Source organism: Mytilus californianus, unplaced genomic scaffold (assembly GCF_021869535.1).
Source record: "Mytilus californianus isolate M0D057914Y unplaced genomic scaffold, xbMytCali1.0.p SCAF_42, whole genome shotgun sequence".
Classification (NCBI taxonomy): Eukaryota; Metazoa; Mollusca; class Bivalvia; order Mytilida; family Mytilidae; genus Mytilus; species Mytilus californianus.
The window spans coordinates 596,479-616,434 of record NW_026262693.1 but is presented as its reverse complement, the minus strand read 5'-3'; the positions used below and the strand labels follow the sequence as shown (position 1 = coordinate 616,434).

Genomic DNA, 19,956 nt, shown 5'->3' with positions numbered 1-19,956 from the left:
TCTCAGCGATAAAAGAATATGTTTGAAAGAACTATGCACTTGGCTACCTTTTTTTCTTCAATTCATTTTTAAAACGTCTTGGCTTCTTCAACTTGAATAATAGAAAATAAAACTATATATCAAACGAAAACTGGATAAAGTGAGAAACAAGTTTCTTTCATTAGTGAAAGTTACTGCTTCATTGCTTATCTCAGAGTTCGAACCCTACACGTGGTAGCTTGGTTCGACTCCAATCTTAATTGACTAGGATTGACAGTTTCCTTGCCGAAGGTCAGTGGTTCTCTCCGGGCGTCCCAGCTTTCTACACACAAAAAAAAACTGGTCACCATGAAATAGCAAATAATGATAAAAGTGGCGTTAAAGGCCAACAATGAATACATCAATCATTGTATATCTTAGACGTTTCAAACACATCTCATAGTTTTTTTAAACACGAATCTATTTTTTTTTAAATTGAATTTGACAATAGCAATTTTCCCGCATCGTATAATGGTGAATCCGGATAACACTGTAATATGTGCCGTTGGACATGAAAAAGCTTAACCTCTAATAATTTTGAATAACTAGGAGAATAGATGATTTTTAAAGCAGAACTATTTTAAATATTTGTCAGCTATTTTAGGGGAAAGCAATAAGTATTGATCAGATATTTAAGATTTCCGAGGATAAGGCAACATTAAAGGGACCTGTCTTTAAAGGTTGGTGTGTCCATCATATTCCATATGTGGCAACCTTTTGTTTAAGGCTTAAAACAAATTAAACTTTTCAAAGATATTGAAGTTCCATTACTAACTTAATGTCGACACCTTATAATGTAGAATATCTATTTTAAACAGAAAAGGGTAATTTCTATGTCAAAAGATTGCAAAATTTCTGAGAATGAATAGAACAGTCCCTATTCGAATGCAGCATTCGCTAACTTAGTAGACATGTCTTTGACAAGCAATACTTTGAACGACTGGTAGTGTCTTTAACGATCCCATGCGCAAAAATGACAAAATTAAAAAACAGAGTATTGTCCCTGCTAAACTGAAGAGTGTAGGTTTCAGCTGGAGAGTTCCCGATGAAGACTTTTTTTTCCAGTTAAAAAATTTGAGGTACACAGTCTACAAAATGAAACAAAAGTTGAAAATCTGATGCTCGTCTTGGCGTATACTCAAGAATTTACTTATTCGGAACTGCTTAGACATGAAATGATGTCACAAGACACATGTGACCAGTCACGGCTTTTATAGAACGAGTTGCCCCTTATACACCTTTGACACATAGTCCCACAATGCCCTAATGTTCTAAAGCATAATAAAAAATACCTTAAAGTCCACTATAATAGAAATAACATAACTAATAATTTTAATCATAAAATTTTATATGAAAAAAAAACCACAGATATTAAAGTTTACATTCATTACAAATGACAGGAACTATTTTTGTAGACAATCGATTACGAGCGACCAAACAGGTCATTTTTGAAAATCAGATCATTTCGTCTTTTTCTATTTAGTTTTTTGAGTCTCTTTTTTTGCTTTTTTCACTTTATTATTCATGACATGAAACCTTAACTTCATGTTCTAAAACATTTACGTGTGCATTGTGCTTCAATGACAAAATATGGGGTAAACGTCAATGAGACAGCCACCTAGTGACAGAAATAACCAAAAGACATGTACTCGGTTTGACGGTTAACCAGATATATGCGAGATTCCCTCACGTGATAAAGGAAGAAATATCCTTCACAATTTGTCTTACATTTGTTTTTCTCTCTTTTAATTAAATAAAAAAAAAAACACTTTCGAATGTTGAGTTCATAAGATAAAATATTCCCTGTGGAAACCCCACCCCCTTTCTTTTTCGGTGCTCTCCAATTTCAACCCCCAAATAAGGCTTTCCAATCTAATTAAAATTAAAACCTTGCTTTCTAACAATCTATTCATGTACCGGACCGGGAACTTTCTTTATTTAATAAGAAAATCTACAGTGCCGTTATATAAATTCATGTTGTCTGCTTGGAGTCCCCGCCCGAAAAGAAAGAAATAGCCTAACTCCAAGATACTACATTCCTGCATCACGTGATTTTTGCCACGTGGAGCTTACATTAGAATGAATACCGAATATGGAAAGTGAAACTACAATTCAAAACATAAAGACCGAAGCCCAGCAAACACACAACATTTTAAAAACATTTTTTAAATGTCATATGGACGTCTCTAACAAAACATTTCAATAAGATATCATTTAAACATAAAAGAAATGTTTATTTTATTGTTTTTGAAATGTTTTATTTCTAACATTTAAGTAAAATGTTTTTACAACATTAACAAAATATTATTTGCTAATATCTTTTATTCATGTTCTCAAACATTGTTCTAAAACATCCCGTAGATATTTTATAATATAAAAAAATGATATTTTCTTCAATTGGTATTTTATATTTTAACAACATTTAAAGTAAATATTTTCCAAATATCCAAAAAACATTCTGCAAAAAAATGTTTTACAGAAAATATAGTTTTGCTATTTGCATAAAATGTTTTATAACGTAAAATTAAAATGTTTTACATAAAACATCTGAAAAATATCAGCTAAATGTTTTCTATAAAATATTCTGACATACACATTACTTAATAGTCTTACTGATATTTTATTCATCATTTTACCGATATAAAAATAACATTTTATTTAAACTTTATTCAAAACCCCACAAACAACGTTTTGTGGAATTAGTTCATTTTTTCAGGATAAGATATAGTACTACATTTCATCAATATCATGACAAGCAAGATACTATGGTTGAAATCCTTAATTGATATCTTGAAGATCCTTGAAGTCAGATTTTATTCCTTCTTATATTAAAATTCAAAAGAGTCAACATTAAATTAAGCAATAATGTATTAATAAACAATCACCTTTCTTTAATGTTTATTCATTTCGTTCGTGTATATTTTAGAAATTAAGAAATGAAAACTGTAACTGTACTAAGTTCAATGTTCGTATCGTTTATATGCCTTACGGAAAACCGACCTTTTCCGGAATCGACTTTTGTTTTATCACCGGAAATGATTTTGAAATTTGAATTTCGAAACGAAGACAGGATATCAACAAAGAGAGCCAAGAAAATTGTTTGTTACGCGATATATACTCACTTGGTAAGAATGATTAATCTGTTAAGATGAAACTTGTGCATTCATTGTGTGTGTTCAATCATAATCGGAACCAAATTACATCTGTTTCTGGAGGTGCGGATCAAGGTTTTGAAAAAAGGGGGGCCCCTGCCCAAGGCAAGCAAACGTTTGGAGTGATACTTGTAAATAGTCTATACATTTATCTTATAAGTAGCTCCATAAGGGGGTCGGGGCCCCTAAATCCGCCACTGTTCAGGCATCTACGTACACCAATTATTAATTTGTTCATTGATATAAAAAAAATTATAAGGATATGTGGCTTGTGTGTTTGATTGGCAATACACCTTATCGCTATTTGTCCGCCATTACTGGTCATGGACATCACAAAAGTTCCCGTAAAATGTTGACGTCATATTTGAAAATATTTGACACCACAATTGAAATTATAAAACCTTCATTTGACCTTATCGCTATTTGTTCGCCATTACTGGACATCACACAACTGTCACAAGTTCCCTTAAAATTTTGACGTCATCATAAAAAATATCTGATGCCACAATGGAAAAGTGATTGTTGTTTGACGTCAAAAGTTCAAGCAGGATAGATTCTCGGGTCAAGCGGGAATAGCGATAAGGTGTATTATTGTATGACGTATGCTGACGTAAAAAGTTCAAGCGGGACAGATTTCCAAATACTGAAATAGCGATAAGGAGTATGAGACAGCTATCCACCAGAATTTAAATGACTTGGATAAAAGAAATTATAGGTCACTGTACGGCTTTCAAAATACTGAAATAGCGATAAGGTGTATGAGACAGCTATCCACCAGAATTTAAATGACTTGGATAAAAGAAATTATAGGTCACCGTACAGCTTTCAAAACTGAGAAAACCAATGCCATATAGTCCACTTTGAAGCATTGACAAACAAATGTTAAATTTTTCTCAACACTATTGAAATAAAACAACTAACTGCCTACATTAAATACACATTATGAAAAAGAAATTTGACAGACTTAAACCAACAACAACTATTGCAATAAGCATGACTCAATACCTTGTTTCCGAGGCACACAAACAAGTTACAATAACACTAAAATAAGCACCATTTGAATATGGAGATTTTTTTTTCTAGTTAAATCAGTGTATGTATTTATTTGCAAAACAGTAAATTAAATTTCCCTTAACAGCTTAATGAACAGTACAAAGACTATGTAAGACTTCAGTACAAGCAAGATAATATAAACTGTTGCTTAAATTTATATTTATTGCTTCATACACACAATGTATGTATACAATGTATCTTTTATTTTTTAACAGGAGCTAAAAGAAAAGCCACAAGGGACAAGTTCAATATGCAGGTTTATAATTTGGAAGTGGCGCAGGTTCTTTGGAATGTCTACAACCTTTCAGGAGAATTTTTTTTTTGAAGTAAGATTTTCATACAGAATTACTGTTATTCCATATTTAATTCAAATAATTAGCATAAACAATGCATTACATTCAAGATTAAGGGCATACAATACAGAAAAGATATCTGGATATTTGAATGAATTATTTTTTTTGTGACAAAATAGAAACAAGTTGTTTATTTAAATTAATCTTTTAGTCCAACAGTGCTTTCATAAACAACATATTTGCTTTCCTTTGAAGTATTTCAAATACATATAAACAACTCATTTAATGACATCTGTGTGTTTCTCGGAAGTTAAGTTATATTATTATCATCTTTGCGAAAACAATGCGTAACACTTCGATAAGTTATTATGTCCCTATAGTATACTTCTAGGACTGTATCATATGCCCTTAGATACAAATGACAAGTTATAAACTATGTCACTCTACAGAGTTTAACACTTAAAAAGGACAATAAGATGTTTAATGACATTATGTAGCAGGGCTTTTAAAGGCCCCTACATGATACAATGCATTTAATGAAAACTAAAAAACAACAAGAAGAACAACAGCCTGATTTATACAAAACAATAAAAGAAAAAAAATATGATAGACAACAATCAACGAGTATAATGAAATAAGACTCTTGACTGGACACATATCTAGTCTAAAGTTTTTTATGTGTTTTTTTTTTTTAATAACTAAATGAAGTTCAACTTGGCATATTGCTCTCTCTTAACACGGTCAGCCATTTATCGTCCCCTTCCGACAGACTATCATCGTTATTTGTTTCAAAACTTTAAAGGGGATGGGATGTATTTCCTTCAGGCAACGTGAATCGTTCTATAATAAAGGAATGTGCAAGAAGTTTATATATGAATGTAAGATTAATTTTTTTTTCAGAAGCATGGCACAGCAAGAAAAAGATATAAGACACTGCAAGACATTCCAAGTGATTTTGAATAAGACAATTGATTGACTTTTTCAATGTATTCTTAAATAAATCAAATAGTTGATGTAAAATGGTGTTTTGTTCTCATCTCTTCAGCCAATTATCAATGATTATTGACTTCAGATGTAACCCTATTAGAAGTGTTACGTTTGAGTTTAGAAAGAGAAGTTGTATTGAAAAATCTGAATTTGGGACACAATTTTTAGTCAATGTAACATGAACTTAAAAATGTGTATAATGTTTGCATAATGTCCAATGGCATATATGTCATGCATGTTCAGGTTGACATATGCATGATGTGTATAAGAGATAGGTAATAAAAGTTGAGAGTGAAAAACTAAACATTATATCATTGTGGTTGGAATGTGGGCTTTCTTGCACTGTCTGTCGTCTGTCCACCTATAGTTGTCGGATTTTGTCCAACAAATATTTTCATCACTGTTTTTCCCAGAACTGCTGATAAAGATGAGTTCATATTTAATGAGCTGCTTGATAGTGATGAACTGTGATGTGTGAACATTTTTATATCTGGCACCTCAGTCCTGTTTCCTGTTTGCTTATACATTGTATTTCAAAATGTTGAATGTTCTCAAATTTTTCATTACTTTAATTAGTAATGCTGATGAACAGAATGACTTCATATTTGGTAAGTGGCTTGACCATGATGAGTTGTGTCTGCCATTTTGGATGTGTCAAAATTTGTAGATACTTCTAATTTTTAGAGACTTTGAATTGTGAATTTCATATGCTTAGCAAAACAACTGATTTATTCTTGTTTGTATATAGAATTAATCACTGTGTATAAATTAATTTAACTAATGATTTGTTATTTAAAAAAGCAGGAAACTCAATCAAAAGTACAGAAATTTTTATATTGATATGATCTAGATATCAACCAAAAACATCTTCTTAAAACATTTTGAAAACATTTTTTAGGCACAGTCTCACTTGCAAGAAAACATCCAAAAAACATTTTTATAACATTATTTGATGTTCATGATGTTTTTCAAACGTTCAGAAAATATTTCTAAAAAATATTTTTTAAAAGATTATCAAAATGTTTTATACGCCATTGTTTTTCACATTATCATGATATTTCTTTACAACATTTTAATTATATTATGCAAATATTTTAGAAAATATATTAGAAAACGTTTTAGCGATATATATTCTACCATACATTTAATGTTTTTCTCACGTTTTTTTGTGATATTTTCATGACAATAGACACAACATTTTAAAAACATTTTAAAGATGTTTTTGTGTTTGCTGGGAGGCACATAGAAGAAAAAGAAGGATATTTTTGCAAAGGGTGCCGGGCTTATCTTCTCTGTGTTCATAATATACATGAAATATTTGCCACTGCCCCTTGTCTGTTCTATAAATTCTAACCCTGAGTTTTCTATCTGTTACTGACGAGACAGCATCTCAGCGATAAAAGAATATGTTTGAAAGAACTATGCACTTGGCTACCTTTTTTTCTTCAATTCATTTTTAAAACGTCTTGGCTTCTTCAACTTGAATAATAGAAAATAAAACTATATATCAAACGAAAACTGGATAAAGTGAGAAACAAGTTTCTTTCATTAGTGAAAGTTACTGCTTCATTGCTTATCTCAGAGTTCGAACCCTACACGTGGTAGCTTGGTTCGACTCCAATCTTAATTGACTAGGATTGACAGTTTCCTTGCCGAAGGTCAGTGGTTCTCTCCGGGCGTCCCAGCTTTCTACACACAAAAAAAAGCTGGTCACCATGAAATAGCAAATAATGATAAAAGTGGCGTTAAAGGCCAACAATGAATACATCAATCATTGTATATCTTAGACGTTTCAAACACATCTCATAGTTTTTTTAAACACGAATCTATTTTTTTTTAAATTGAATTTGACAATAGCAATTTTCCCGCATCGTATAATGGTGAATCCGGATAACACTGTAATATGTGCCGTTGGACATGAAAAAGCTTAACCTCTAATAATTTTGAATAACTAGGAGAATAGATGATTTTTAAAGCAGAACTATTTTAAATATTTGTCAGCTATTTTAGGGGAAAGCAATAAGTATTGATCAGATATTTAAGATTTCCGAGGATAAGGCAACATTAAAGGGACCTGTCTTTAAAGGTTGGTGTGTCCATCATATTCCATAAGAATAAGAATAAGAATAAGAATAAGAATTTTATTAATCTAATCAAGAACCCATAAAGGGCATCATTTACAACAATATTAAGCACAATATGATTGGAAAAAAGAAAAACTATATCCTAATATAATACTATCATATATTGGACAGGATCAGAGCCTAACACATCATGTGTCTTACATAACATTAACAATAATTGCATAATAATTTTATATATTTTGTATCCACCTGGATCTTATTTCTAAACACTTAATTATATAATTGCCTAGGCACATAAGAGTTGGTAAATGCTCATTTGTGAACAGCCAGAAATATTTTTTATCCTTGGGTAATTCTTTAAAATTATTACAAAAACTGTTTACTTTATCCCATAATAATTTTCTCTGTTCGTTATATAAAGGACAACTTACTGTGAAATGGGTCTCATCTTCAATAGAATTTGATCCATGTGATAGGCAGTGATGACATAGACGCTGACTTCTCTCTATGTATTTTTTACTATACCTATCTTTCTCAATTTTAAGATCATGTGCACTTATTCTCAATTTACATATAGCTCTTCTTATATTAAAATCTTTAATTGATAAATAAGCCTCCTTTACGAAGTCAGTCTTGAGGTTGAAATAATTTTCTAATTTACTATTACCTTGTGATAAGGTATCAGATCTTTTGACCCCCCAAAATGTTTTAAAACTGTTACAAAGTTTACATTTTACAAATTTAATTAATCTATTGAGCTTTGTATTCAAATTTTGTATATCAAGTGATTGAAGGACATATCTCATAGATGAATACCAACAATTAATGTTTCCTGCATCTAAAATTTTATTACAAACATAAGCATCATAAAGTAACCCATCGTCCAATTTGTTAAGCCTGTGTACATATTTTACCATAGATATAATGACAGAAAAATAAAGAGGAAATCTTGCAACCTCTGATAACACTGCCAAATTTGAGGCTTTTTTATTTACACCAAGAATATATTTTAGATACCTGAAATGTGATTTTTCCAAATAATCATTTATGTAAATTAATTCAAATAGATAATCACTTTTTTTTTTGCAAGCAGCAGAGTTAATCTTAAAGGTACCCCAGATTTCACTACAATATAATAAAATTGGTTTTATTGTGTGATCATATAAATGGATTGCAGTATCAATACTTGGATTACAAGCTGACATGGATTTTTGTAGTTTAAATTTTGCCTTTAAGGACTTTTTGAATAGCTCTTCTTTCCCCTGCTGAAAAAGACCACTGGAAGTAAAGACTATCCCTAAATATTTATATCTGTTAACACATTCTATAGCCTCATTATCTAAACAGAGTGATTCCTTCAAAAATTTTCCAGGCTTGTTAAAAATTAAAACTTTTGTTTTGGACAAGTTAACATCTAGACACCAATCAATACAATAAGTTTGCAGGTTATCAAGTCGGGTTTGCAGACCCTGTTTAGTGTTTGATAATATAATAATGTCATCGGCGTACATAAGACAATCAATTCTACGCCCATTGATATAAACAGCATCTGGACTCGACTCAAATCTTGGAGGCAGATCGTTAATGAAAAGCTTAAATAAATTTGGGCTTAGAACATCCCCTTGCCTAACCCCAACTAGCGAGCTGAAAGATGGCGTTAGTACATTACCCACTTTCACCGACATTTCATTTTTTCTGTACATGTCTTTTAAAATAGTATAAAATTTTCCAGATATGTTATTTTCCAATAATTTGTATCTAATACCACAGTGTATGACCCTATCAAAAGCCTTTTTAAAGTCCACAAAGCAAGCATAAATTTTCCCCCCTTTTCTGTTAGTATATTTATCTAATATGGTTTTTAAAACAAACATATGGTCAGATGTTCTGCTCTTTTTTGAGAAACCAACCTGACATGGATGAATTATATTATTTTTATCAAGATGAATGTCAAGTCTTTTATTAAGAATACTGTTAAATAATTTTCCAATGCATGAATTAATTGCTATGCCTCTGTAATTTTCAGGTTTACTAGGACTCCCTGCTTTAAAAATTGGACATATATAAGACAATGACCATTTGCGAGGGTATGTTCCAGAGCAGAATATCAAGTTAAAAAGTTTCTGCAAAACAGGTGCAAATATACTACCCCCTGATTTTAATATCTCGTTTGGGATACCATCTAGTCCTGCAGCTTTATTATTCTTTAGTTTATTTATAGCATCCAAAATTTCTTTTAGGGTTATTTTGTAATCCAGTTCACAAAAAGTTGGATTATTTTCTAAATTTTTTACTTTCTTGTTAATTTCCTCTAATCTGTCTTTAAATTTGTCAGAGTTGAGATTTAAAGATTGAAAATATGAAAACCAGACGTTAGTTTGAATAGAATGTTCTGGACCATCCAAATTGTCTTCTTTTAATTCTTTGATGAGATTCCAATAACTCTTTGGATTATTATCCCTTAGATTATCCAGACTGTCAAGAATGTTTTGTTTAAATTTCCTTTGCTTATATTTACGTAGCTTATTATACTCCCTATAACATTTATAGTAAGACCCTTTTATAATTGGGTCCCAGGGGAATTTTGATAACAGCTCACCTTTAGAAATAAGGCTTTTACGTTTTTGTACCAGGTCTTTGTCAAACCATTTTTTGTTTTTGTATTTACGTGCAACTTTTTTCTTGGTTTTACGGAATATTAAACATTTACTGGCAGCATTATCTATTATATCAAAACATTCATTAGCTGCCTTTTCAATATAGTCCTCTGAAAGATTAAATTTTGTGTCTAAAAAATTTTTGATACTATTTCTAATAATTGGCTGGCATAAAGTATCTTGAAGTTTTTGTGTAGAGGTTTCTGACCATATATATTTTCCTGGAAATAAAATAGTATTGTCTTGCTCCTTAGCTTTATGCGAGTAACTAGCTAACAGGCCAAATGTCAGTTTACAGTGACAGTCTGACAGAGTTGATAAAAAATCAGCAACATGAAAAAATAAAGTATCTTCAATCAAGTCTTCCGACATGATAACATAGTCAACCACACTACTACCTGCTGCTTTTATACAAGTGTATTTACCATAAGAATCGCCCCACATTCTTCCATTTAAAATACGTAATTTGGACGCAATACACAAGTCCAGAAGTTGTTTACCTCTTGAATCTACTTTCATATCATAACTTAATCTCTTTTCTTGAATAATATCACAACTATAATTATCATACATTGGTATATGTGTATCATTAACATCATTTATTATAAAATCTGGCTCTGACCCTGTCCTTGCATTTAAGTCCCCACACAATATAATACTACCTTGATGGCTAAAATTTATGATATCTTTTTCTATGTTTTCTAGTGTGTCATCTTCTGATTGATCAACATAAAATGAAGTAGCTGGTATAATATATGCCAAACATAGGAATATATCTGTACTTAGATTAAAATAATGTTTATCAAACTGTAACCATTGATAATCTTTACATGTATTTATCAAAATCTTGATGCCCTTGCGAACTTCATATTTGATCAAAATACCTAAGCCCCCATAGTATCTAGAGTTAGCTGATTGTGGTCTACAAATAGGGTAATAGTTAAAACCCTCAATATTGACTGTAGTGTTATAACCTACATGGGTCTCAGTTAATAGTATAACATCATATTTTCTTATCTCTTGAAGAAAAAGGGGATTAAACTTTTCAAAGATATTGAAGTTCCATTACTAACTTAATGTCGACACCTTATAATGTAGAATATCTATTTTAAACAGAAAAGGGTAATTTCTATGTCAAAAGATTGCAAAATTTCTGAGAATGAATAGAACAGTCCCTATTCGAATGCAGCATTCGCTAACTTAGTAGACATGTCTTTGACAAGCAATACTTTGAACGACTGGTAGTGTCTTTAACGATCCCATGCGCAAAAATGACAAAATTAAAAAACAGAGTATTGTCCCTGCTAAACTGAAGAGTGTAGGTTTCAGCTGGAGAGTTCCCGATGAAGACTTTTTTTTCCAGTTAAAAAATTTGAGGTACACAGTCTACAAAATGAAACAAAAGTTGAAAATCTGATGCTCGTCTTGGCGTATACTCAAGAATTTACTTATTCGGAACTGCTTAGACATGAAATGATGTCACAAGACACATGTGACCAGTCACGGCTTTTATAGAACGAGTTGCCCCTTATACACCTTTGACACATAGTCCCACAATGCCCTAATGTTCTAAAGCATAATAAAAAATACCTTAAAGTCCACTATAATAGAAATAACATAACTAATAATTTTAATCATAAAATTTTATATGAAAAAAAAACCACAGATATTAAAGTTTACATTCATTACAAATGACAGGAACTATTTTTGTAGACAATCGATTACGAGCGACCAAACAGGTCATTTTTGAAAATCAGATCATTTCGTCTTTTTCTATTTAGTTTTTTGAGTCTCTTTTTTTGCTTTTTTCACTTTATTATTCATGACATGAAACCTTAACTTCATGTTCTAAAACATTTACGTGTGCATTGTGCTTCAATGAAAAAATATGGGGTAAACGTCAATGAGACAGCCACCTAGTGACAGAAATAACCAAAAGACATGTACTCGGTTTGACGGTTAACCAGATATATGCGAGATTCCCTCACGTGATAAAGGAAGAAAGATCCTTCACAATTTGTCTTACATTTGTTTTTCTCTCTTTTAATTAAATAAAAAAAAAACACTTTCGAATGTTGAGTTCATAAGATAAAATATTCCCTGTGGAAACCCCACCCCCTTTCTTTTTCGGTGCTCTCCAATTTCAACCCCCAAATAAGGCTTTCCAATCTAATTAAAATTAAAACCTTGCTTTCTAACAATCTATTCATGTACCGGACCGGGAACTTTCTTTATTTAATAAGAAAATCTACAGTGCCGTTATATAAATTCATGTTGTCTGCTTGGAGTCCCCGCCCGAAAAGAAAGAAATAGCCTAACTCCAAGATACTACATTCCTGCATCACGTGATTTTTGCCAGGTGGAGCTTACATTAGAATGAATACCGAATATGGAAAGTGAAACTACAATTCAAAACATAAAGACCGAAGGCACATAGAAGAAAAAGAAGGATATTTTTGCAAAGGGTGCCGGGCTTATCTTCTCTGTGTTCATAATATACATGAAATATTTGCCACTGCCCCTTGTCTGTTCTATAAATTCTAACCCTGAGTTTTCTATCTGTTACATGCCAAGAAATCCTCGCTAAAAATTCCGGTGGACCTCCTACGGCACCTATTAGTAGTTAAAGATTTGATTTCATTCAACAAATTAATTTATGACCTGCAAGTACGTGTCGCTTAGAACACGGCCATATACCAAATGGTCAATATTAATCATCCATGTAATTTGCTCTATGGGATGTTTGCAAAATTTCAACGGAGGCAATTTCTTGGCATGCAATACTCGAATGAGTTTGCACTGAGACTACTTAAAAACAACAGTTTGTTCAAGGTTCAATGAAATAATGGTATACTAAAAAACTCAGATGAAAGATTGGTGGATTTTAGTTTAATAAGTTTCACAATTTAAAACTCATCTATGAAGATGTACATGAAGGGGTTGTATTCAATGTAAACATATTCAAATAAAGTTAAATAGTAAGCAATTCTGATTCATCATAACAGCCATGCAATTTTTTCTCCTCAAGATTTCAGAAATCAAAAAGAAAATTTCTTCAAATATTTTTTTTTTTTTAAAGGGGGGATTTATTTTTTTTTGGGGGGGGGGAGAAAGGTCAATTCGCAACAGCATAGTGTATTGCAGAAAAGCAAAGAATTGAATATAAATTCAAATCATATAACCAATTCTAAGTTCTTTGACTACAGTTATTCTGTGTCAGAAACCTATTATGTGTCAAATATTGAATTACAATCCAATTTAGACCTGTATCATGCGCGAATATTGTGTCCATTTTTGACCCAACTGTTCAGGGTTGGACCTCTGCGGTCGTATCCAGCTGCGCTCGGCGAAGCAATTTATTACATTGGTTGTCATATTCATGATTTTTATACCACCACAAAGGCGAATTTAACTGTGCCTCTATACTACTCCTGATATAAGCAGCGGTTTCGTTATGGCTATTTCATTTTCTGCTGCAATGATAGACAAGGGTCTGAATGGGGTTTACAGAGTAATACTGTGCCAAATCTACAGAAAAATGGACCAAAAAAAAAGAATAGAGAAAAAGAGGGCAATAAAATGAAAAATAGAGAGAAAAATACGGCAAACACATAAAGAACAGAGAGTATTTGGGTGCAAAATATAAAGAATAGAGAATAATTGACAAAAATGTAGAGAAAAGAGAAAAATTCCCTAAAAATCAAAGAATACAGAAATGAAGGACCCCCTCATCCATATCCTCATAGACGCCCTTTCGACTAAACGATCGAAAAATTCAGCACAGTGTTTACGTATATCACCTATTGTGACTTTCAGTAACAAAAGTTTTGAATCCTGAACCTTCACATGACATTGTTGAACAACCATCGTACCCAAACCCTCTTAACTTGGTCAGATCGAACCCCCATGCAGATGATTTGTCAAGAAACTGTGCAAAATTGTTTGTGCATCAGTGCGTACACGCAATACTCAACGAGTCCACAGAAATCTTTCTTCACTTGATAAAGTTTCTGAGCATCATCTTTGTAATTATATCTAACACAAAACACGAGAGCTGAGGTATCTTAATTTGAACAATCAGTAAAACCCTAAGCCATAACACAGGGAAAAAACGGCGATTAGAATTTGTTGCATTGATTTAAACTGTGATCCCCTGGTCAAATCAAAGTACAAACTCAGCCTTTGCCCTATAGGGAAATTATTTCCGTTCGTGTTTTCTTTCGAAATATGCCATTTCAATGTTCGTTAAACTTTATTTTCCAATTTACAAAATAAGTAAAATTACCGTCTTCTTTTGAATATAACATAGAGTTCAGTTCAATTTCTTCTTCATATGCTTTACTTAGACTTAAAGTGACAAAAGGTAAAAATGATATCCGTGCATTGTAATATATGCTGCTTATATATCTTAGCTTCATGATCTCTGTTTTAAATGTTATCTGAGACTACTATATAACACTATACTGTGTTATAGTAGTCTCAGATGTTATGTATATGTCATTTATATTCGGTAAAAAGGTATCAGGAGCTTATAATATATGTTTGTACTGTTATATATGTGAACCGAATCAAAATAAAACTTTCGTATTCGTATGATAAGAAATTAAGTTGTCTCTCATTTTTAATGCCCTTAGAATTCTCTCACCGGCTTTAAGTATGAATTTTCAATCCGGACCCGTTTATCGCTCATCGCATTCTTCAAGTCGTGGGATGACACTTCAACAAATTAAGAGTTCTACTTCTCGTGATTTGGAGCATGGAAAACAATATATATAATGTACATATCATTTTCATCTTCAGACTCTGAACAACTTACAATAAAGGCAATGAAATGTATCTTCCCATGATCTGCTTTATCAGCGGTCATGTGTATTTGGGGATATTTAAAAGGCATAGGAAGTTTTCTGTAAGGACAAAGAATATTCCAACGTTCTTTGTCAGCTGAAAGATTTCTTACGAGACAAGTTTTAGGGTAGAGTCTCTTATTTTGTTTATTTCTTCACTGCATGTGCTACTTCTTGTAAACGTTTGATTGATAGAAAACACGAATTGGTATGTATTATGAGGGTATGGATGAGGGTCCTTCATTTCTGTATTCTTTATATTTTTCGCTCATTATTCTTATAATTATCTTAAAAATTAATGGCTATCCTGTAATTACTTGATAACTGTATATTCTGGACATTGTTCTTTTCTGAAATCAGTATATTTTTACCCAATTCTTTAATTTTTGCAGTTATTCTTTATATTTTAGCCCCAACTGGCAACAATTATCACTTGTACATACAATCACTCAAAACACATCTCATCGGCTTTGCTTCTTTTGTTAAACTAAATTACCAATTTTAGCATACCGATTGGTATCATCATCATCGCGGCACACAAAAACAAGTACCCGTGTGAATTTTATTGTTTTAAAGCTAACTGCCATACACATATCGGCCTATTGAACAATAGTTCAGTTTCTTGTATATTCCTCCATTAATTGTGGAGCACTACCCATAGGGTATAATTGTAGCAACTATATACACCTTAGAACACAAGGAAGCATTTAATTATGTACAGATGACTGAATTTAGGCAATAATAATTACTAAAAATTAATATTATAACTAATTCATAGGATTGTCATCATGAAATTTTAAAAATAATATTCATAATGTGCTGAAGTGTAAGAATAAGTTATGTAAGAACTGGATATATTTACAAATAAGAATTTAGAATTTAAGTGGTCTTAAATTAAATTTTCTTATAATTGTTAGTTAAAGGTGCTATGGGTACATCAGAATTTATAATGAGAAGGTTATTTTATAGGACTTATGTAAAAGGGTTGGGGTTTAGAACAATTCATCATATATACATAAGTTTACCTTCACAGTTTAAAGTTACCTTATTTCGGATCTTATCATTATTCGTTAAAGGTAATTTGATATCTTAAAACTTCTCAAAATTTTTTTATTTAATTTAGGTCCTAATACGTCATAAAATAGTAAGATGGAAAAGTTGGGAACTATTTTATTTTAAAAAAGTTTATTTTTACTGTACTTGTGTTCAAGTTTTTAATCCTTTTTGTGCGCAGCATGCATGTGCATCTCGTAGCACATATTTCTAGCCAGAGTTTCAATGCTTTCATACACAGTTGAGTAACAGTTTATGTCCTTGCTAGTACAGTCCATTATGAGCTGCAGTAAATTCCCTTCTTGTATGATCTTCTTGTATGTTGAGGTATCGATTTCATCCATTGTCTGTTCTATTTTTGAGCAATATTTAGATCTTATTTGCTCCAATTCTTTGCAGCGTAGAATAAAATGTTCCAGATCTTCATTTTCCTGTTCACAGATTGTTCATATCGGGTTAACTTTCGGATCGAACTTAGCTCTTTTGGCTTGTAATATGTACGTTTGAGTACTTATTCTTGCTTTTATTTCTCCTGCCTTTACATCTTTACTATAATTGTTTTTTACGCTTTTCCATATATTGTGTGCTTCATTTAATGGATTGTTCTGTATCTCTATGTATTTAAGTGATGTTTTTTCCATTTTTTCATAGTGACATTCATTTTTCCAGTATTCCTTGATCTTTATTCCTACTAGTCTTTTCCATTCGATTTTCTTAAGTGGTTTTTCTATGTAGTAACTACTAGATTTCAAATTGTATTTTGATAGAGTTTTTTCCACTCTGTTGATAAAGTCTTTTCCTCTTTGGTCTGAGAATGCTATTTGTCGACGCAGAATTTCATATTCTATGGTTCCTGAATTTCGAACAATATTCATGAAGAAGGTAAGTAGATTTTTGTCTAATGTGATGGCAATAGGTTCTGCTCCTACCAGGGTATAGACAGCCATATTTGCTGTATTATTTGGATGCCCTTGAATTTGTCGGAGGATTTTTCTCTCTGCCAGTTCTAGCATATCCTTTTCTTTTGCAAGTAAGTTCATCACCTCAAGTCCGTAGATGCTTCTTGGTACTGCATATGTTCTCCATAGCTTGTATGCGACCATGGGTGAGAATCCCCTTCTGACATGTAAACCGGCTCCGAGAAGGCTGTATATTGTTGCCCTGCAGGTTCTTATTCTTTCAGAGATATTTGCCCGGTTTTGCTCGTTTCTTTTGATACCTAGATGTTTGGTTTCATTGGTTATATTGATGTCATCGTCTTCGAATTGCAGTGTTGTTATGTTTGAGCCTTTTGCATTATATAAAACCGCTTCAGATTTAGTTGGATTGATTTTAACTAGATCTCTGCTTGTATGGTGCTGTACTATGTCTAATATTCCTTGTGCGTCTACAGTACTATTTGCCAGGACAGCAATGTCATCGGCACTTGTGGGTGCAGGGACTTGTATATTACCAATACATACTCCAAGTCCACTTTTTAAAATGCTATCCAGTATGACGTTGTTGTAGCATTTATATAGCGTCGTAGATGGTTTTGCACCTTGTTGAATTCCTTGTAACACCATTACATCTTCTGTACATTGATCTTCCCATTTGACCTTAATGCTCATGCCTTTATACATGTTTCTCAGTAGTATCCAGAGTTTTCCTTTTATTCCATAATGGTACAACTTGTTGAATAGTATTTCATGGTTTAGTTTGTCAAATGCTTTTTCTGCATCAAGAGTTATTAAAATCATCAGTATCTTTAATTTCTTACTTTCTTCGATTGCTTCTGATGTGAGGAAAGCTGCGCATAGTGATGATACTCCTTCTGTAAAGCCTCTTTGCAAGGGGTTTTGTATGTTATTAAATACAGAGTCAACTCTATCCTTCAGTATACTTTGTAATATTTTTGCAAAGGTTTTAGTCACAGTTATTCCTCTATAGCTAGATGGTAATGTTTTGTCTTTTTCTTTCTTTAGGATTGGTGTAAGAATCCCTGTCTTTAGGAAGATTGGTACATCCAGATATGTTAAATTTAATTTAGCAAATGTACTATAAAGGGAGTTAACTCATCCATCCCATATTTGTAGTGTTCTGCCGAAATTCCATCCTCATCTGGTGCTTTTCCTGCTTTAAGTTTTTCTATAGCTTTATCAACCTCCTTTACATTGACATGATCAATGCCTTGACCTTTTTCCCTTTCTATGGATTCTATTATATTGTTTTGTATTTCTACAAGCTCTAGCTTTTCAGTGTCAAAATTTTCTTCTAATGTTGGCGTAGCTAGTTGTTGGAAATGTTCTTGCCAAATGTTCATTATGCTTGGTCCATCTTCTGCAGTCTTTTCATTCAGTTTCAGTATCTTGGTGTTAGTAAGTGGTGTTTTTCTTTGCATGTTAATAAGCTTGTAAAAAAGTTTTGTGTCTGCATTTGAAGCTTTCATAATTTTTCCCGCTGTTGATTCTCTCTGAGAGGCATAAGCTTGTCTTTGTGCTTTTCGAAGTATTCTTTTTGCAGCTGTCATTTTGATTTTGAGCTCGTTACTTCTTTCTTGAGGTGCTCCATGTTGCCTCCATACTTTATATGCATTTTTTGATTGCTTTGATGCCTTTTCTATTTGTTCATTCCATATCGCCTTTCCCTTTGATTTGATTTTGATTTTTCTTCTATACTTTGGGATTGCCGCTTCTCCGGCTTTATGTAGCAATTTTTCTAGATTTCTTATATCTTGCTCAATGATTCCTTTTGATTTTTGCATGAGGTTTGGTAGATCTTTATTGATGATTTCCTTATAAATTTGATGGTCACAGTCAGTCCATTTAGGTTTTGCTATGATAGTTGTTGCTTTTTCCCTTACTTTTTTCAGTTGGCTATTCAGTGTCAGAATAACAGGTACATGGTCCGAGGTATTCTCTGGGTCAGTGTCAAGGACATCAATTTGTCTGATTTTATTTATTATTTCCGAGTTACTTTTGAAGAGGAAGTAATCAATTTGTCCTTTCGATTTACCATTCTGGTGATAAAATGTTTCTTTTAATGGGCATTTCTCAGTATTTCCTATACATTTTTCCTTGCAGAAAGTTTGTAGAATTTTATCATGAGGTGTAGAGCTTCTATGGAGTGACCCGTTCATGTCTCCACATACTATAATTTCGTGTGTATCTTTATATTTCTCTATCATTTCATCAATTTGAGCCAAAGTGTCTTTGTATTCGATATCTGCATTTTTGTTATCTGATGGCATATATACATTTATAAGACATATTGGTTTGTCTCCTTGTTGAATATGTATGGCTTGTATTCTATTTCCACCGTCTATCAGTTCCTTTATATTTTCATTAATTTCTTTTTTTCCAGATTATGGCTACTCCACCATATCCTCTTTTCATTGATACGTTGAAATCAGGGTCGTCATTATCGTCAACGCTTTTAGCTATGTATCCGCTATTTTCAGCAACTTCAGCTATGATTTTCTTTTCCGCATTGAAGAGCCAGTGTTCTTGAATGCATAACACCTGTACATCCCTTAACAAGTTTTTGATATAGAGAGCGTTTGACTTCACATTTTGAAGGCTTTGATTAATTCGTTCATGCTGGGACTATAAAACATTTTTATATTTTTATAAAATTTCTTCAAGTCTAGTGAGTATCAGTTGGTATATTTTCATACCGACCTTAAACTGCTTGTATTTTTAATGATTGTTTTTGCAAATTATGAAGTTTATTGAAATATACATAATTATGTTTTATCAACTAGTACAGATCGACTTATTCCGGAAAGTCATTGCATATCCGCTTTAGTTTCGTATTTTATGTTGTTGACCTATATT

The 19,956-nt window shown here is 32.1% G+C and overlaps 1 long non-coding RNA gene across 1 annotated transcript; it reads left to right on the top strand.

Annotated features, from left to right (window-relative positions):
• The first annotated feature begins 2,736 nt into the window (after positions 1–2,736).
• LOC127699857 (uncharacterized) lies at positions 2,737–5,536 on the top strand. The gene is made up of 3 exons (XR_007981236.1): positions 2,737–3,143; positions 4,439–4,549; positions 5,417–5,536. It is a non-coding gene; the product is annotated as an uncharacterized LOC127699857 (long non-coding RNA).
• The last annotated feature ends 14,420 nt before the right edge of the window (positions 5,537–19,956 follow it).